The sequence below is a fragment of the Notamacropus eugenii genome, chromosome 1 (genome assembly GCF_028372415.1).
Source record: "Notamacropus eugenii isolate mMacEug1 chromosome 1, mMacEug1.pri_v2, whole genome shotgun sequence".
In the NCBI taxonomy this organism is placed as follows: Eukaryota; Metazoa; Chordata; class Mammalia; order Diprotodontia; family Macropodidae; genus Notamacropus; species Notamacropus eugenii.
In genome coordinates this window covers 77,451,694-77,472,628 of record NC_092872.1, presented here as the reverse complement: position 1 = coordinate 77,472,628, position 20,935 = coordinate 77,451,694, and the positions used below count along the sequence as shown (strand labels likewise).

The 20,935-nt window shown below is 39.0% G+C and overlaps 1 protein-coding gene across 2 annotated transcripts in view; it reads right to left on the bottom strand.

The window, feature by feature from the left end:
* The window catches only part of DNAI1 (dynein axonemal intermediate chain 1), a 276,867-nt gene that overhangs the window by 247,925 nt on the left and 8,007 nt on the right, over window positions 1-20,935 (bottom strand). The window lies entirely within an intron of this gene.

Genomic DNA, 20,935 nt, shown 5'->3' with positions numbered 1-20,935 from the left:
TGACAGAGTATGAACAGTTGCCTGATCAACTTGACAAAAGAAAAAGGATGAGGCCCATGTTTTACCTTTAATTAAAGAAATCTTCCTAACCACGCCCTTGGTCTGTAAAAGGAAGTGAAGAGATGTCCTACTGTTCAGAGAACCAGAGTTGAGCATACTGAAAAAGTGACTCAGTCCTGAGACCTCCTCCTAAACTGACCTCAAACTCTTACTGACCATCCTTTGGGTCTAGCCTCTTAAACAATTCTGAACCTACTTCATCTTGGTCACAGAAACGTAGAATTTTAGGGCTGGAAGGAACATAGCCATGTAGTACAAATAATATCCCCCAAAGACTCTTCACTCTAACATCTAGCCTCTGCTTGAATTAACTGATCAACAAGTATTTAGTAAATTTCTACCATGACACAAAGATTAAAAATTTAAAAATTCCTGCTCTCAAAGAGCTTCTGTTCTATTGGGATAGACAACAAGTACGGGCGTGCGCATGTATAGCTCTCCCCTTCTTGACCTCTGACTCAGAATTCCTTTCTCCCTCAAGAATCAGCTTAATCACCCCCTTTTCTACATGAAGCCTTTCCTTATCTTCTTAAGCACTAATGCCTTCCCTAAACTACCTCTACTGATATTTTAAATAAAATTCATAAATAAAAATCATAAATTAAATACATGAAATTCATATTTTAAATAAAACAGAGGTAGTTTAAGGAGGCAGGGCACTAGCGCTTGAGAGGATAAGGAAGAGCTTCATGCAGAAAAGGGGATGATTTAGCTGATTCTTGAATGAATCATAGAATTCCTTTCTATGAGGTAGAGATAAGGAGTAAGTATATTTTGGGTGTAGGGATAGCCAGTGTGCAAAAGCACAGAGATGGGAGATGGGGAAGAAACAGCAAAAAGTATATTTAACTAGACTGAGTATGAGAAGTAGCTTGAGGTCTGGTTTTAAAGGGCTTTAAAAGACAGAACTGTTGGTTTGGTTTTTGTTTTTTTGTTTGTTTTTTGGGGGGGTGGGGTTAGAAGTGATAGGGTACCACTGGAGTCTATTGAACAAGGGGAGTAACTTCTTTCCACCATTGCCCTAAAGGAAATCATTTGGGCAGCTGTATGGCTGAGGCAGCTACATGCTACAGTGTTGGCCTTGGAGTCAGGCAGACCTTAGACACTTACTAGCTGTGGAACTGGGTAATTTACTTCATCTCTCTAAGCCTTAGCGTCCTCATCCAAAAAATGGCGACAATATTAGTACCTGCTTCACAAGGTTGTTAAGAGGATCAAATGAGATACATATAAAGCACTTTGCAAACTTTAAGGCCCTATATAAATGCCAGCTACTTAACTATATGAGGGATGGATTGGAACAGGGAGTCAGGAAGACCCATCAGGAGACCACTGCACTACTCTGGGGGAGAAGAGATGTCAGCCTGAACCAAAATGGTGACTGTGTGAGTAGGGAGAAGGAAGGGGACAGATACCAGAATCAGTATTTATTAAACATCTGTCTGCTACATGATAAACTGGAGCCCTTCAATGAGGCAGAACCCATAATCTCCTGAGGAAACCCATTGTACTTTTAGAAAGTTCTAATTATTAGGAAGTTCCTACCTATAAGTCAAGCCTTACATTTCCTCTGCAGTTTCTATCCATTGTTTCTGGTTTTTGCCTCTGAGATCAATTAAAATAAATCCAATCTCTCTTCCCCATAACATCCTTTCAAATATTTGGGATAGGTATTTAATAAATGTTTATTAACTGACATGAACTTGATAGTAGAAGTAGTGTGATTTAGTAGAAATATCAAATCTGGAGTCAAAAGATGCCTGTTCAAACCACAGTTCTGCATTTACTACCTTACCAGTGACCTTGGGCAAGTGATTTAACTTCTCAGGGTCTCACCTTCAGCTGTAAAATGGGGATAATAAGAGCACCTAATTCCCAGGGTTATTGTGGAAATCTAACAAGATATATTTGTAAAAGTCCTTAGCACTGGGTCTGCACATAGGAGGTGCTTAATAAAGGCTTCCTTCTTTCCTTCCTCTGTTTTTCCCTCTTTCCCTTTCTCTCTCCCTCCCTCCTTCCCTCCCTTCCATCTTTCTTCCTCCTTCTCTTATTCCTTCCCTCTATTTTTCCCTCCTTTCTTCTTTCCCTCCCTCTCTCCCTCCTTCATTTTCTTTTCTTCCCTTCCCTCCTTCCTCCTTCCTTTCTTTTTTCCTTCCTTCCATTTTTCCCTTATTTCCTTCTCCCTCTCTCCCTCCCTTCTTCCCTTCCTTCCTTTCTTCCTTGCTTCCTTCCTTCCTTCTTCCTTCCTTCCTCCCTTCCTTCCATGAGGTGGTTAAACTTGATAACTTTCAAGGGCAGAGATTGCGAACAGGAAGGTCTTGGAGATCATCTAAATGCACCCTTGTTCTCCATTCATTTGGAGATAAATCCAGATTATTCAGGACTTTGAACACCCTGATGAGGAATTTAAACCTTATTCAGTAAGTAATGGAAAAGTCATGGACAGCTTTTCAGGAATACAGGCCTAGCTTTTCTAGATGTTCACTAGCCACCTAATGTTCAGTAGCCCTGGCTCCTCCCATAGAAAGACTCAGGGATAGGAGTTGTAATCTGAGCTTAGATTTCTTTCACCTTAGTTAGCCAAGTCAGATCCTTGCTTTATTTCATTGGCCTGTTTTACATTTATTATAGTGTGGCTTTTACAGCGTGTTAATTGAAATATTTCCAACTGCCAAAAACAATTACACTCAAACTGCTTGTCAATTATTTTATTGCCAGATAAATGTTTTTACGGACCCATTTATGGGGGGTGATGGTAACTAGATCTTGTTTTCTATTTAAAGTTGGCAGTTCAATTTTGAATTGGGCCTACACATGTTATATTGTACTCTGCAAAGCTGTTTTAAATTTTCTTGCTTAAATCACATTAAGTTAATGATCAGGGTGTGTTTTTTTTTTAAAGGCAAAGTGAATTCAGTGGCTACTGCTATCAGATTGCAGAGGAGTATTCCCATCAGATGCGGCCTTTGTGAGCTGTGACTTTAACTACCTTCATTACCAATAATAATTATAACATGAACATTGATTTCAGCTAGCATTAGAGAATCTTGGAAAATACTGAAGGACACAGCACAGAATTCTAGGCTCTTAGAGTTAGAAAGATTCTAGTATAATCTAACCAATGTAAAAATTATCTCCACAGTATCCTCAAAGACCAGTTATTCAGTCTTTGCTGAAGACCTCAAGTGACAGGGAGCTCATTACCCCAGGACTCCCCTCTGGACAGAATGGAGGGCAGGAAGCATTTCATTTTTGTCCTTGTATCCCTGTGCCTACTAGGGTGCCTGGCACAGGGCAGGTGCTTAATAAAATGCTTGTTAATTGATCAGACTTCAAGGAGTCCAGCAGAATATTCTGGTCAGGTTATACATGGTCATCTGATCTTTGATAGGAGATAGCTCTCTAGAAAGAGGTTGAGACGAGATATTTGGAGAAATGTTGCTTATGTGAAAACAAAAGTTATCAATGAAAATTATTCATATAGATACATTTTTAGAGTACATTTTCCTTAGCTTCAGAAGCTAATTCCCTGATGAGGTTTTTATATACAACTGTGACTAAAAAGGTCAATTGATCAACAGTCATTTTCTGCCTCTCCTTGCTACATCAGTTGTCAGGCCTTGAAAATCTGAAGCTGTTTGAGTAGTTGACTACTAATAAAGTAATGAACTGAAAAAAATAGGACAATGTCACAGCACTACAGCTAGACTACTGTGTTACAGACGGGGAAAGCATTGCAGAAGATGAAATCACAGGACTGCAAAGCTGGAAGGAGCCAGCTGAGTCCAATGACGTATGAAATGGGCCCCAGAGAAGTTAAGGGACTCACCTAAGGTCTCACAGGATCATCTTGTTCAATGCTGCCCTCCATTTTACTGATGTGGAAACTGAGGCCTGCCATGTTGAAATGCCTTGCCCTAAATTGCACAGCTTGGTAGTGGCAGAACTGAGACTAAAATCCAGGTTTCCAGATTCCTAGTCTGAGTGTTCCTTCTACTACACCAAGGGTATGGTAAAGTTGGGGGTCTGTGAATTTTTTTTAACATTTTGATACCTGTATTTCCATAGAATTGGTTTCCTTTGTAATTCTACATATTCTTTATGAATTGAAAACATTCTTCTGAAAAGGTATAGATAGGTAGGTTTTATCAGACTGCCTAAGGGGTCCATAACATAAAAAAAATGGTTAAGAATTTCTGGATTATACCAGGGTACCTTATATTTGAGAGAAAGTCATTTCTTAGCACAAAAGACAGCATGGCAAAGTGCTTAGAGAGCCAGTGTTGCAGTTAAGATCTGGGCTCAAGTCCCATATCTGCCAAAAACTGGCTACATAACTGTGGACAAGTCACTTAATCTCTCAGTGCTGCCTGTCTAAAGCAGCTAAGTGGACACAGTGCCAGCCCTGACATCAGGAAGAGCTCAGGTCAAATTTAGCCTCAGACACTTACTAGTTATGTAATGCTGGGCAAGTCACTTAAGCTGAACTGCCTCAGTTTCCTCATCTATAAAATGAGAAGGAAATGGCAAACCACTTCAGTATCCTTGCCAAGAAAACCCCAAAAGGGGTCACAAAGAGACAAGATTGAAAACAACTAAACAAAATTATCATGTGGACAGAGGACAGGGTCTAGAGTCAGGAAGATCTGAGTTCAGCTCTAGCCTCAGACTGTTGCTAGTGTATGACTCTGGACAAATCACTTAACCTCTGTCTGCCTCAGTTTCCACAACTGTCAAATGGGAAAATAATAGCACCTACCTCCCAGAGTTCTTTTGAGGATCAGATGAGATACTATTTGTAAAGCATCTAGTACAGTGCCTGACACATGGTAGGTGCTTAATAAAGGCTTATTTCCTTCCCTTCCACTCAAAGGCGCCGCCTTTGAGAAAAGGCATCAACAGGGAAGAGAGTGTTAACTAGGATGGTGAAAGGATTTGACTCCTTGCTATTTGCAGATCAACTAGATGAAGGAGCTGTGGTATTTTTCCCGGGGAAGAATTAGGAAGCTTTCTTCAAATATTTTTGGAGGGCTGTCATGTGGAAGAAAGTTAAGATGTGTTCTAGTTGAATACAGAGGGCAGAGTCAGAAGTGATGTGTAGAAATTGCAAGGAGAGAAATTTAAGCTGGCTATAATAAAGATTTTTCTAACAATTAGAGCTATCTTATAGGAGATAGAATTTATGAAAAACTTCAAATGAAAATAAAGGGTGAAAAGGGTCTCTCCCTCATTTTCAGCTGTAGTAGTGACCACATTCTGAAGCTGGGTATCCAACACCCACTCCACCTGCTAGTGATGGCAAGAACTCTCCTATTTATAGCAATGGCATGACTGCCCTCTGTGATTCTGTCATACATTAAGGAGGGTCTAGATAAAAGGCACTGTCTAGTTGGCTGATGAAGCTTCTATCTAGATGGAGCCAGTGATGATGGAAAGTTTCTGTTAGCCACTTAGTAGGGTCCTTTACTAGCCCCCTCCCCTGTTGGAAATGTGATCTCCCCCAATTAATCTTTCCTTTTTTTTTAATCTCCTTTAATAAAGTTATTTTTGTTACCATCAATCCAGGTCCTCTGAGGGGAACATATGCCAAAGTAGAACAGGCTGTTTCAGGAAGTAGTCAGCTTTCCTTCAGGGAAGTGTTAAGCAAAGACTAGATGACTATTGGTTGAGTATGTTATAGAAGAATCATTATTGATTATTGTTTGGGTATGAGTTGGACCAGAGAGCCTTGGAGGTCTCTTCAGCTGTGATTCCAGCTAGATCCCTGGTCTGTTAGCTAACTCTGAACCCTCATTGTCTGCAACCCAGACTCTGCCTGCTATTATACTTCCTCTTGACCTTGTTGTATATTTCTGACTGTGACCTTCCTTCTTTCCTGTTGCCTCTCAGACCCTTGTCCATTTATTGACTTGTTTATTCATTTCCTGATATTGACTTGATGAGCTCTGTCATTGACCTATCTTTGTAAGTCTCTCTGCTCCTACGCCTCTCCCTTCTACAAACATGGAAGAGTTCACTCAGCACTATGGATCCTGCCCCGTCGTGACTGTCACCAAACTCCCACCTGGCCAGTAGATGGAATAGTAGATCTGAAGATTCAAATAATAACTCAGGGACTTCCAAAATAGACCACTATTTCTTTATTAAATAGGCAGTATGGGGCAGATATGATCCATTGCTTATGATAACCATGACTCAAATGATAAAATGTAATTGTATGTAAAGGCTGGGAGTTTGAGGATGGGCGCATGTCAGAATCCATGCAGGAAGTCACACCCATCCTCAAATGCCCCACCTAAAGGTAGCAAGACTAATAATAATAATAAAAATTAAATAGTTAAAAATAATAATAGTAATTGTACTTGCTGAATTACCCATGCTATGGTGAGCCGTATGGAACATTAGACTAGGGACAGTTCTCAACTTTATCTAGCTCTGTGACCTTGGGCAAATAATTTCATTCTTCTGGGCCTCAGTTTCCCCATCTGTAAAATTAAGAGTGTTGTTAGACTAGGTCTTGTAGTTCCCTTCCAATTCTAATGACTCCTCCAGTCTTTCTTTCTGGGGCCTTGACATCTACTAATTCTTCTAAGGTCTTAAACCTTTACCACTATTGTGATAATAGTCCTAACAATATTTCCAACCTTATCTTACCCTTCTTCCTTTTGTTAAAATCAAAACAACCAAACTTGGCTATAACATGGTAATCAGTAAGAAGTAATCTGTTTCTGTATTAAAATACTAACCAATTACTCTAGTACCAGCAGTCCACACTTGCACTGTATGCTCCAGACAAACTGACCTACTGGATTTGATCTGCTTCATACTGGAATATTCATAACAAGTGTGTGTGTGTGTGTGTGTGTGTGTGTGTGTGTGCAGAATACATCACAATCTGGACACTAGACTGGGGTAGAAAAGACATTAGACTAGAGGAAAAGTAGGTTTTAATTCAATCTCCCTAACTTCCTAATCATAGTCTTTTCCCATTGAAGTTGTATTACACAGTGTGCATTTGTTGAGAGACAGGATACTTGAAGAAATAAGAAAGAATGAGTTAATTCCCCACACTCCCACAAAACCAGCCTGGGCTGTTGGGAGCAAGGAGGCTGTGCCGAAGTCTTGGAATAATTTGGGCTAACTTTGCCCCCTGGTAGACTGATCTGGGGCCTAGTTGTGGACTCTTTGGGAAAGAATGTAAAACTGATTTTTAGGAAAGTGGCAGAGGGCTCCCTCCTGGGTGCTTTCTTGCCAACTGTTAACCTCCTTGCTAGGAGCTTTTACCTGCTTTTCTCTTCCTGAATTACCTTTTCACCTTCTTGGGAACAGTTTTTACCTGAGGGTATTTGAATATATTTTTATTAAATGGATTATTTGCCAGAACCCTCAGGTTCTGTTGTACCAGATGCAGAATCACAACTGGGACAGTATCCAGCTCCCTTTGTTGTAAGAAGCTAATGAAATGATGTATGTGAAAGTGTTTTGAAAACTTTAAAGCACTACAGGGAATGATAAATATGAAGAATCAAGATATAGAAAGATTTATATTAAATGTTGCTAAACATAGAAAGAAGCGCCAAAAGAATATATTCACAGACAACTATGCAAATGAAGACAATATCAAAGGACAACATAATTCAGGTAAAACACAGATGACAATTCTTTTGGTTGTTGTTAAGTAGTGTCTGACTCTTCATGACCCTGTTTTGGGGTTTTCCTGACAAAGATACTGGAGCAGTTTGCCATTTCCTTCTCCAGCTCATTTTATAGACGAGGAAACTGAAGTAAACAGGGTTAAGTGACTTGCCCAGGGTTAGACAACTGAAACATGTCAGAAGCTGGATTTGAACTCAGGAAGATGAGTCTTCCTGACTCAGGACAGGCACCCCTTGTGCCACCCCTCTGCCCCAACTTCTTTTAACCAATAGTAAATTACAAAAGTGACTTTGTGTGAAACTCTTTTATGCTACTTTGCTTAATTATTTCAGGGAGCAAACTTTGTTAGTAGTTATAGATTTATGTTTAGCTCCTTTGCTAAAAACCAAACTTATTAGTAAAAAATCATAATGTACCATCCAAATGTAAGGAATCAGTATGATACTACTCAGGAGTATGATAGCCAAGAGACACACAAAGGCTGGGCAGGACACCTGGGAAAGACATTGGTAATGTGTGTGTTTTCAAAGACCTGAGAGAGAAAAATGGAGTTGATGGAATAAATAGCTCTCTTGTCCCCTTTATACTATCTGGTTTTGAAGTGATTCTTATAGTAGACAACAACTACCTTTCTCTTTAGGGAAAACCAATAACTTTGCTCCAAGAGTTTATTCCAAAGAGATCCAGTGAGGAGATCAACATGAAGGGATGGAACTGACACCTTGAGTGTTGGCGAACTGAGGAGTGCCTGGTGCTACTCTGGTTGCCAGAACCATGTAACCCTTTGGGAAAGACCATCAAAAGTGTTCTATTTCCTGTGTTGTATCAATGAAAAGTCTGTGTGAGAACTACAGACTATTACACTTCAATCAACAAGCATTTATTAAGTGTCAGGAAAGGTTAGGTGTTGGGAAAACAAAATATGAATATGAAAAATCCCCCTTTACTCAGATTTCAACTATAAGTAAGGAGAAACAAACTTCCAGGACAGCTCTTGTCCCCAGGCTAGGAGAGGAGAAAGTCAGATTTCAGTTCCAAAAGGATTTCTGCCTTTGGGAGGGGCTGGATCCAGAGACTGAATGGAATATGTGAAAAAGGCCCCTATTTTATCTATCTATCTATCTACCTAATCTATTTATTTATTTTGTTCATTCATTCATTTGTTCGATGTGATTAATAAGTATTGGGGAGAGCTAACTGAGGCGCACCTAACAAGAAGAGAGAAGTCTTCTTAAGTAGAATGGAGATTAGGCAGTGGATCTGATCTGGTTAACACCAACCCACACAAACATAAGATATTTAAAATTCAGAAGGATGAGAACTCCGACACTTACCACAAAGGGGCCAAACCAAGGAGTGAGCGGCAACCGACAGTTTAAGGCACAAGGGAATTGGCAGTTACCCCAAAGTGCCCTCTGGTGCTGGTGGTGTGCATAACAGGTAGAACTGAACCCCTCTTTAGCAGTAATGTGTTGAATTGGGTCTTGACTGTGAAGAGAGCCAGGTAAGGGACCCTGAACCTCCCCAGGGTAACGCATAACTTTTAGATATGATGAGATGCAGCAAGCAATAATGGGATAAGTGCTAGACTTAGAATCAGGAGTGGCTTCAAATCCTGCCTTGAACACTAATACTAGCTGTGTGCCCCTGGGTAAGTCACTTAAACCTTTGTCTGCCTTGGTTTCTTCTATCTACAAAGTGAGGAAAACAACAGCACCTACATTCCAGAGTTGTCAGTATCAAATGAGAATATTTATAAAGTGCTTTGCAAACCTTAAAGCACTTATATAAATGTTAGGTATTATTATGTGGGTTTGAATTCCATCTCTAACACTTACTAGCTATATGACCCTGGGCAAGTCCACATGACCTCTCTGGGCCTCAGTTTCCTCATCTTTAAAGTGGAGATAATACTTGTAGCATTTACCTCATAGGTTTGCAATGCAGCTAATAGATGTAAATTACTTTGCATTCTGTAAAGCATTGTATACATGTTAGTTTCTATTATCAGCTATTAGAGACATGAGAGGTCAAAACGTAGCCTTTATTTTCATTTTATAGGTGAGGAAACTGAAGTCCAGAGAGGCTGTGCTTTGCTTAAGGTTACACAGCCAGTGAATGAAAGATACAGGATTAGAATCTGGTCTCATGAATCCTAGTCTGGTATTCTTCTATCTACTATATTATCTTTTCACCTGATGTAAACCTGAAACCTGTTTCAGCTAGGAGGCAAACAGTGTAACGAGTCTCTACTTGAACATGTTTCAGTAGTGGAGAATGGCAATAAAAAATTCACAAGTTGGAAATTCAACAAATATTAAATTTCTGTTATGTTCACCAAAGTAGGTTTTAGGGATACGAAGATGAAAAACAACACAATCTCTAATCTCAAAAAAAAAAAAAAAAGATCACATTTTACTGAGGAAATAAGATGTGAATATAAAACTACAATTTGGAAAACAAATTCATAGGAGAGGTAAAATCAAAGTCACTTGAATAACTAAGGGTATAGGGTCACTTTGGGACAGGCTTCAGTCACCGTCACTCCATAGTGGGAGCCATTCAGTTTTCCATCAAAGGAGGAGAATTTCAATAGTTAGAGAGGTGTGGAAAGAGTCCCTTCCAGGTATGCAGCCAGCAGGAACAACACTCAGATTGGGGAGCAGTGAGTGGTCTGGCCTGAAAAGAGGAAAAAGCAATTGTCTGAAGTGAATCTGGAAAGCCAGAGAAGACAAAGAGATGTTGAAAGGTGAGAGATAATCAGCTGGATGGCTTGGAAAGAAGGGGGTCAGAGAGGTTGATTTTGAGAAGGTTTTGAACAGCTACAGAAAGTGTGTGATAGAAAGTCGAGATGAATAGAAGGATTTTTGCATTGTAGTGAGGGCCCAGCTAAGGTTAGAAAGCATACCTTTGTAGCAGACCCAGTTAAGGCTATTTCGTGACTTCCTCTAGCACCCCTCTGATGCTGGAGAGTAGGAGCAGAGAAATGGGCCAGTGAGGATTATCCAAGGTCAAGGATTGGCTTGCAGGGAGGGAAGAAGGGAAGACTGAGGCAAGGGGCTGGGGGAGGGAGGGCTCAAGGGCAGAGAAAAGCATAGGATTGAAATGCTATGATTGTAAAGGATCATCAAGAATGCAAAGTGAAGCCAGACCTGGGGTGATTGCCTAGGAAAGGGAAGGGTTAGATATGAGTGGATACATCATATTAAATTGCGCCATTTAAATTCCATAACTCTATGATACTTAAAGACCCCAGACTGTAATTATTCCCCTAATGTTTGTGACATTTGTGTATAGTTTCCAAGCAGAGGCTCAGTCACAGAGACTCTACCCTGACGAGCTCAGGCTAGTATTCTTCAGCAGCATGAATTTCACAATTGTACTGTAATTCAACTGCTTCTGAAATAAAAAGCACTTGGGCATATGGAGAGCCATAGGCTGTGTACCATCAAATCCTGAGCCTCTCGACACTATTTGGCATTTCCCTTTTTTTCTTTCTTTCTTTTAAATTCATAAGCATTTTTCCATTAAGCTGAGCTTTGAAACTAAATGCCTTACTAGTCTCAATTTCTGATTTTTTTTTAAAAAGGTCAAATGTACTTAAGTCCTGAAAGAATAGTAATTAACATCCAAATCTGTTCTAGAGCTATGCTGTCTTTCAAACCTCATGGTTTTGGCATATGCTTCCAGATCCTAGAATCAAACATATTTGCATAGGAGGATTCCCTGCCCATCCCAAGCTCCATGGTACCTCCCTTTCTGCCCTGCCCCAAGCCCCAAAATGATAAGACCAACAAAATATAAAATCAGGACATATGGCAGGAAAACACAAAATACCTTTCTGAAAACAGAGGGATGGAGATGAAGTAAGCAACGTCTAAAATAATAACACTTCTAAGACAAAGACTTTGCAGTTTCATCTGAATCTGTCAAGGATGCAAATTCCTGCACTTGTACAAGATAGCTAGCAACCCTTCTTGGAAAGATGGAGAAATCGTTTACCTCTTCCCATGTATTTGTTACTAAATTCTAATATATTTTGCTTAATGTAAGTGTACTTCCCATAGTCAATAAACATTTACTAAGCACCTACTCGGTGCCAGGCACTGTGCTAAGTGCTAATGATACAAAGAAAGGCAAAAGACAATCCCAGCTCTCTAGGAGTCACAGACTAATGAGAGAGATGCAAACAACTGTGTACGAATGAGATACGGACAAGATAAACTGGAGATAATCAGAGGGAAAGCTGAGAAAGGCATCCTGTAGAAGGTGAGATTTTAGTTGGGATTTGAAGGAAACCAGTAAGTAGAAATGAAGAGCATCACAGGTATGAGGGTTAGTAAGGGAAAATGCTAAGTCAAGAGACGGATTTTCTATTTGAGGAACATCCAGGAGGCCAACCAGAATCTGGATCTAAGTCTTAAATGTCTGTATTGAGTCACATTGTATTTGCAATGCCACTGTAGCACATGGTTTCAGTAGCCCTTCAAAGCATTGATATAACACAATGCCAGGCATTGTCCTGAGCACTTGACAAATATTATCTCATTTAATCCTTACAACAACCCTGAGAAGTAGGTGCAATTATTATTCCCATTTTACAGATGAAGAAACTGAGGTAAACAGAGATTAACTGATTTGCCTGAGGTCACACAACTTGACCACATCTGAGCCTGGATTTGAACTCAGGTCTTCCTAACTTCCTGCTCTGCTTAGCTGCCCCAAGCACTGTTTATCAGTACCATCCTCAACTTGCAGGTGCTGAAGAGATGGTGTGGTATGGGTCTCAGTAGCCTCAGAGGCTTAATATAAATGGAGATCATGTTAACATCAAAAAGAGAGTCTTGTGCTTTTTGGGAAAAACACAGGAGGTTGAAAACTCTGGGGCAACTGAACTTCCAGCTTGAGTTTGGAGTATAGTTGGGGACTGTTCCATTTCAGGCTAGAGGCAATACCAGAAAAGTATATTATGTCAAGATAGTTGAAGAAACACTTAAAGACCCACAGAAAGAATTCGACAGCTCCTGCCCTCGGATTTGGCCTACGAAGTAACCAGCAAAACTTTGTCTAGCTACTGGCCAGGAGGAGGCAGGAAAGCCCATGAGGCAATGAGTGGTCGTGATTCTGTCATTTTTAAGTTGTGTCCAAATAGGACCTCATTTGGGTTTTCTTGGCAGAGACACGGTAGTGGTCTGCCATTTCCTTCTCCACTCATTTTATAGATGAGGAAACTGAGACAGACAGGGTGAAGTGACTTGCCCAGGGTCACACAGCTAGTAAGCATCTGAGGTCAGATATGAACTCAGGGAGAGGGGTCCTCCTGACTCCAAGCCCGGTGCACTGCACCACCCAGCTGCCCAAGTGAGACCAAAGTTTGGGGGCGGGTAGTTGAGATTTCAAATTCTGTCCAGGAGCAGTCCTGCTGCCCAAGACTTACAACTCTGCATTCTGTTCATGTCAGTTTAAAATGAATTCTATATGATTGAGTAATTTTTTTTAGTCCTGTGATGTTTGGAAAAGATGGCAGAATCTCAAAGGAATGGGGGCTGAACCATTAGACATAAACTTAGTCTGAAACACTAAAAGGAAAGGCTCTATCTACCTATGTGCAAAAAGGTCTAGGACCTAGAATAGCTCGGGACTACTCACGCCTGTGCAGTTTACTCAAGCTGGTAGCTAAGGGCTTGGACTGACATCTGGTGGTTTATTCATATATGGCACCCTGAACAGCTAATCCACAAAAGTTGTCTCTCAACAAACATTTATTAAGGGCTACCATAGGAGTATCCCTTCTTTACATAACGCACATAATCAATTCCAAATTTATCTTATTTTAAAGTCAGGATTTTCAAATCCAGGTTTTCATTAATTGTTGTCTTCCTAACTTCAGACCTGGCACTCCATCTACTATACCACCTACTACCTGCTCTCATATCCAGGTACAAATCACTTTAAGAAAATCCAATATTTAAAATTAAATTTTAGAAAGTCAGAAAATGAGCAGAATGATAGAATAAACAGAATTAGAAAGCTATAGACTACCAAAAGAATGAAAAATAGAAGACAATGTGAAATACCTCATTGGAAAAACAACTGACCTGGAAAATAGATCCAGGAGAGAGAATTTAAAAATTATTGGTCTACCTGAAAGCCACAATCAAAAAAAAAGTCTAGATATCATCTTCCAAGAAATTATCAAGGAAAACTACTCTGATATTCTAGAACCAGAGGGTAAAATAGAAATGGAAAGAATTCATTTATCACCTTCTGAAAGAGGTCCCAAAAGGAAAATTCTAGGAATATTGTAGCCAAATTCCAGAGTTCCCAGGTCAAGGAGAAAATATTACAAGCAGCTAGAAACAATTCAAGTACTGTGGAAATACAATCAAGATAACGTAGGATTTAGCAGTTTCTACACTAAAGGATCAAAGGGCTTGGAATATGATATTCCAGAGGCCAAAGGAGGTAGAATTAAAGCCAAGAATCATCTACCCAGCAAAACTGAGTAATACTTCAGGGGAAAAAATGGAATTTCAATGAAATAGAGGACTTCCAAGCATTCTTGTTGAAAAGCGAGAGCTGAACAGAAAATTTGACTTTCAAATACAAGAATCAAGAGAAACATGAAAAGGTAAACAGTAAAGAGAAGTCCTAAGGAACTCATTAAAGTTGAAGTATTTACATGCCTATGTAGAAAGATGATATTTGTAAATCATGAGACCTTTTTCAATATTTGAGTAGTTAGAGGGAATATGTGTGTGTGTGTATGTATGTATATATTATATATGTGTACGTATGTATATGGGTGTATGTATATATAATATATATATATATATATATATACATTCATACTCATAGACAGAGGGCACAGGGTAAGGTGAATACGAAGGGAGAACACCTAAAAAATAATATTTACTGTTGAGTGGAATGTACTAGGAGTAAGAGAAAGGGAGAGGTAGAATTCAGCAAATCATCTCACATAAAAGAGGCTAGAAAGAGTTTTTACAGTGGAGGGGAAAATGGGGGAGATAAAAGGAAATAAGTGAGCCTTACTCTCATGAGATCTGGCTTAATTGAGTGTGTGGGAATAACACACACTCAATTGGATATGGAAATCTATTTTACCCTGCAGGAAGGCAGGGAGGAAGGGGATAGGAGAGGGAAGATAAAGAAGGGACAGCAAATTGGGGAAAGGGATAATCAAAAGCAAACACTATTGTACGGAGGCAGGTTAAGGCAGCGAATGGAATAAATGGAGGGCAGGCCAGGCCAAAGGGAAATGTGATTAGTCTTTTACAACATAAGTGTTATGGAAGTGTTTTGCATTGTTACACATGTATGACCTATATTAAGTTGCTTGTTTTCTTAATGATGGGAGGGAGGGAGGGAGGAAGGGAGAGAATATGGAGCTCAAAGCTTTAAAAATGAATGTTAAAAATTGTTTTTGCATGCAACTGGAAAATAAGCTGTACAGACAACAGAGTATAGAAATCTATTTTGCCCTACAGGAAAATGGAGGGGAAATGAAAGAAGTGGGAGTGATAGAATGGAAGACAGACTGGGGGAAGGGGTGGATGGGATGCATGCTGTCCTGGAGTGGGGGGTAGAGAGAGATGGGGAGAAAATTTGGAATTCAAATTCTTGTGGAAGTGAATGTTGAAAACTGAAAAAAAAATTATGTATATACTTTTAAAAAGTCATAGACTGATGGTCAGACCTGGAGGTCATCTAAGCCAGCCTCTTCAGTTTACTGATGAAAAAATTGGTACTTGGAAAAATAAGGTGACAACTTACAAAACAAACTAAATTATAGTAGAAAGGGATTCCTTACAAGAAAAGATTCATGATGGCAGGTCACTTAACCTGCTTGGGCCACAGTTTTCACATAGGTCACAGAGAATTATAGGGCTCTTTGACATTGTATAGTCTAACCTCTCAGTGTAAGGATGAAGAATCAAAGACCTTTATCTGTAAGTGAGGAGAGTTGTGTTACAAGATCTCTTTAGTTCCTTCTAAATATATCAGTCTACGAAAAATTAGATTTATGAGAAACTTTTCAGCACCACCTTTTTCCTTCAAGACAGATATAAATATATGTACATATATATTTGTAGATGTACATATATATATATATTGATGTGTGTAGACATATATATCCCATTCCCATACACACACATACACACACACACACACAAACACACATACCTTCTATCAGTTTATCTTGAATTTAAGTTTCTAGAGAGCAGAGAATGTTTTATTTTTTTTGTCCTTGTTCTCTCAGTGCCTAGCACAGTGGCTGATGCATATAGTAGCTAATTAATAAAGGCTTTTTGATTTATTGATCTATCTTAAAGCTAGGTACAGCAGTACTCCAGATATTAACTGCAGACACTAGACTTCCATTCATCATGATAGTACACTAGTTTTCTTCTTTCCAAGTCTCCTGGCTGCACAACTCCCTTGCTCTCCATACTAACTGTTCCACATACATATAGCAACCTCAGGGTTTCCTAGCAGAGGAAAAGAAAGAAGTTAATAACGTTCCCTTTCCCCCACCTCTGCCCCATTTGTCATTCATGATTTTCATTTCATATAGTCTGCTTTAAAAAAAAGGTATAGAATAGCAGTTACCATTAATATAGCACTTTAAGGTTAGCCAAGCACTTTACATGTTGTTCTACTTGATCCTTACAACAGCCCTGTGGGCTAGGTGCTATTATTATTCTCATTTTACAGGTGGGGAAACTGAGGACAAGTGACATGCCTAAGATCACATAGCTAGTATAGATAAGTGTCTGAGGTGGGGTCTGAATTCAAGTTTTCCTGACTCCAAGTCCAGAACTCTACCCATCTTCTCGTCTGCGCTTCCTTCTGAACTTCTTTCTGTTATTTTCTGTGCATTTTAAAAAGTATTTCAATGGTCTTCTTTTTTCTTGGCTTCACTATCATTTGTTCCAGCCTCCCCCTCATTCCCATCAAAAACAGGGGAAAGCTCTTGTAATAAATAATAAGACAAGCAAAATATATCTACACAGTAGTCTTGCTTTAATTTACACTTCTCTTTCCCTTTTTTTTTAATCTTCAGTACAGAATCAATCCACCCCCAGGCCCTTGATTTTTTAAAATTTAACTCCCTCAATACCCTTTGAAGATATTGACTTAACATTCTACTTATTTCTTCTCCTCCATTAGAATATTACTGCATCATCATTTTGTCCTTTCCAAATGCTCAAACAAATTTACCTTTCTAATTTTCTCTGGACTCTTATGTTTGTAGTTCAAATTTCCTACTCAACTCTGATATTTTCATCAGGAATGCTTGAAAGTCATCTATTCTGTTACAAAACCATTTTTTTCCACTGTAGGAGTATATTCAAATCTGTGGTAAGTTATATTTGTTTGCAAGCACATATCTTTTGCCTTTTAGAATGCTATATTAACAGTCTCTTCTCCTGTTCACAGTAAAAGCTGCTAGGTCTTGAGTGATCCTGACTTCCAGATGCTTGAAGTATTTTTTTCCTCAACATGGAAGCACCAGATTTTGGCTATGACCATTCCTGGAACTTCTGCTTCTGGAGTTTTCTTTCAGGAGGTGATTAGTGGATTATTTCTAGCTTTACTTTCAGATTCTAATAAACATGAGCATTTATCACTTATGATTTCTTAAAGTATAGCATCCAGACTTCTTAAAAATCATAGTTTTCAGGGAGTCCAGGAATTCTTAAATTACCTTTCCTTGATTTATTTCCAGGTCAGTTTTTTAAAAATTATATTACATTTTTTCCCCCAATCTTTTGATTTTGTGCTAACATTTCTGCTTGATCTAGTCTAATGTTCAGGGACTCTATGACTTGGATGAGCTTCACAAGCTATTTATTCTCCTTACAATTCTTTCCTCTGGGACTTTCATTTCATCAAGAACAGGCTAACTTAATTTCTCATTTTTTGAGGATTACTAAACTAGTAGATGAGAAGAATGCCTCGATTTTAGCCAACTTTTGATAAAGTTATCTCTCTTGTGTGAGTATGGAAGGAGGGGGATTAGGCAATAATACAGTCAGATGGATTTGTGCCTGGTTGGATGGTCGGACTCAAAGACTTCACGGTTCCATGTCAGTATGGCAGGAGGTCCCCAGTGGAGACAAGGTCACCAAATCCAAGCTCCTCATTTTAAAGATGAGGAAACAACCTCAGACCCAGATAAATTTTTACTTTCCCAGGGCTATACACATAACAAAGCTTGGATTTGAACCTAGGTCCTGTGACCAAATCCCACATTCTTCCCATTATACCACATGTCCTCTCAAGGTACTCTTTTAAATTTCTAATCAATTTGTAGTTTCCGACATCTGGTCAGAGAGGTTAACTGCACCCACCGTCATGTTCAGCCTAGAATTTCTTTCATTAAGTTTTTTGTTTTTTTTTTCACTAAAAATTTACTCCTCACTAGATGCCAGTCAGCTGCACCTAGGAAGCAAATCTGAAGAGCCTCCTTATCCCACTAAACTCATTCTTACCTTCAACACAGAGCATTTGTCATATTCCTTTCTCTGTGCGAAGCACAAAAGACTGTAATTTCATTTGCAGAAATATCAACCAAACTAGCAGACTACAGAGAGAAAAGGGGGAAAGGAGCACTTTGGGGAGGAAGTCAAAGCAGCTGCTGAAAGGCATTGAGGTTGGCATTTTAGTAAAATACTTTTGTGATCTCCTGCTAGTTCCATTTTGTGAATGTCAGCCATTTCCATAGTAAATGATTGTTAGAAATACAGTATGTGATAGTAATGCTTGGAGACCAAGCTAAAGGAAGGGAAAATCTACCTTTTTTGTCTATTTTATTGCAACACGGACCCCTAGGAATGCCAATTTATAAGCTATTTGCCAACAAGGCTGGATAATTTTCTTTCTTGGAAACACCAAAGTAAGTGTGGATTTTAGTAATTTGACATGCCCAAGATAGTTTAATATACCTGTAAGCCAATGGACCCTTTATCGGACCTCAGAAAGTAACAGAACAAAGATATTTGTATTTGCTCAGTGATTTTCTGCCTAACAAGAATTTCTCTCCTGCTTTCTGGCAAATTTTCTCCTCTTTCCTTATGGATTTGCTTGTTATATCAGCACTGGAATAAAAGATCAGATCAGTTCAGCCACTGAACTTGGCCACCCTGGTCCACAGTCAGCTTCTTCCCTCAGGGAAAGAGGAATAATTCTATTTCTCCCTGTTACACCAATGCCAGGATTCACAAGATTTCTACCATCTCTTCCAGCTCTAGACAAATATATGACTCAGACTGCTAAAAGAAATGCCAACCTACTGGCCTGTTATTATAGAAAAAGCAATACTGCCTCAAATATGGATTGGCCCCATGTATAATTAGATTTTGTCTTTGACCTTCCCACAGGAGAAGGCAAAGCCAAACCTCATTTTGGTTCATTTTTTCCCCCAAATTTCAGGAAGTACATTGGTTCACTTTGATGCATTACTATTTCTATAACTGTTCCCTATTTTCTACTTTTGATCTTGCTTTCCCCTGAGTCCAGCAGAAAGACAGACTTCAGAATGCTGCAATGTATTTCCTTCAAGCTACCAAAGTTCGATCAAGCTATTTGGTGAAGGTTTTACTTGTTATTTTCCCTCTACTCCATATCCTCAGGTCAATATTCTCAGGGAAAAGTACAACAGGAAAGAAAGAATCCCTAAAAGGCAGAAATGGCATACTACCAGAGCTAGATAATAAAAAAAATTACTCTCAGACAAGAGCAGGTTGTGAAGAGGGAAGGAAAGGGAAGGGAAGGGAATTAGGAAGCTTGGCATAAGAGGTAGAAAACCTTCCTGAAGCAATAAATTCCCTAAAAACTAAAATGAACCAAATAGAATCCAATAACTCTATGAGGCAACAAGAAATATTAAAATAAAGTTAAAGAAAAAGATAATGATGATAATGTTGAGGCTGATGTAAGGTATCTCACAGCAAGAACAACTCACCTGGAAAATGGGCGGCAGAGGGGAATTAAAAATCATTGCACTATCTGAATGCTATGTCCAGACAAAGAGTACAGATATCATATTTCAAGAAACCATCCAGATTTCTTAGAAGTAGAGGATATGGTGGAAATGGAAACAATCTACCAGTTACTCTCTGAATGAAACCCCAAAATGAAAACTCCAGTGAACATATAGTTTCCAGGTCACATAAAAAGTATTTGCAAACAGCCAGTTTGAAAGAAATCAAGTACTGAGGAGCCACAATCAGGACCACAAATGATTCAAGTGTTACTCCTATAATAATATTTTATTTTTTCCCAATTGCATGTAAAACAATTTTTAACATTTATTTTGTAAAATCTTAAGTTCCAAATTCTCTCCTTTCCTCCCCTCCTCCCTCCCTGAGATGGTAAACAATTTGATATCAGTTACACATGTGCAAACATGCGAAAACATTTCCATATTAGTCATAATATGAAAGAAAACATTGACCCTCCCAAACCCCCTACACACACACACACACACAGAGAAAATGAAAAATAGCATGCTTCAATCTGTACTCAGACTCCATCAGTTCTTTCTCTGGAGATGGATACCATTTAGGATTGCCTTGGATCATTGTACTGTTGAAAATTGCTAAGTCATTCACATTGGATACAATAATAATACAATATTAACGTTACTGTGTACAACATTCTCCTGCTCCTTCTTGTTTCACTACACATAATGTACACATACATATGTGTAATTTACATGCATGTAAATTTTACATGCATGTAAATCTTTCCAGGTTTTTCTGAAGTCACCCTGTTCATCATTTCTTATAGCACAATAGTATCCCATCACAATCACATACCACAACTTGTTCAGTCAATCCCCAACTGATGAATATCTCCTCAATTTCCAATTTATTGGCGCCACAAAAAGAGCTGCTATAAATATTTTTGTACAAATAGGTCCTTTTCCCTTTTTTTTTTCTGTTTCTTTGGGATACAGACCCAGAAGTGGTATTGATGGGTCAAAGGTTATGCATAGTTTTATAGCCCATTAGGCATGGTTCCACATTGCTCTGTAAAATGGTTGGATCAGTTTACAACTCTACCAACAATGCATTAGTGTCCCAATTTTCTCACATATGCTCCAACATTTATCATTTTCCTTTCTGTCATATCAGCCAAAATGAAAGGTATGAGTTAGTACCTCAGAGTTGTTTTAACTTGCATTTCTCTA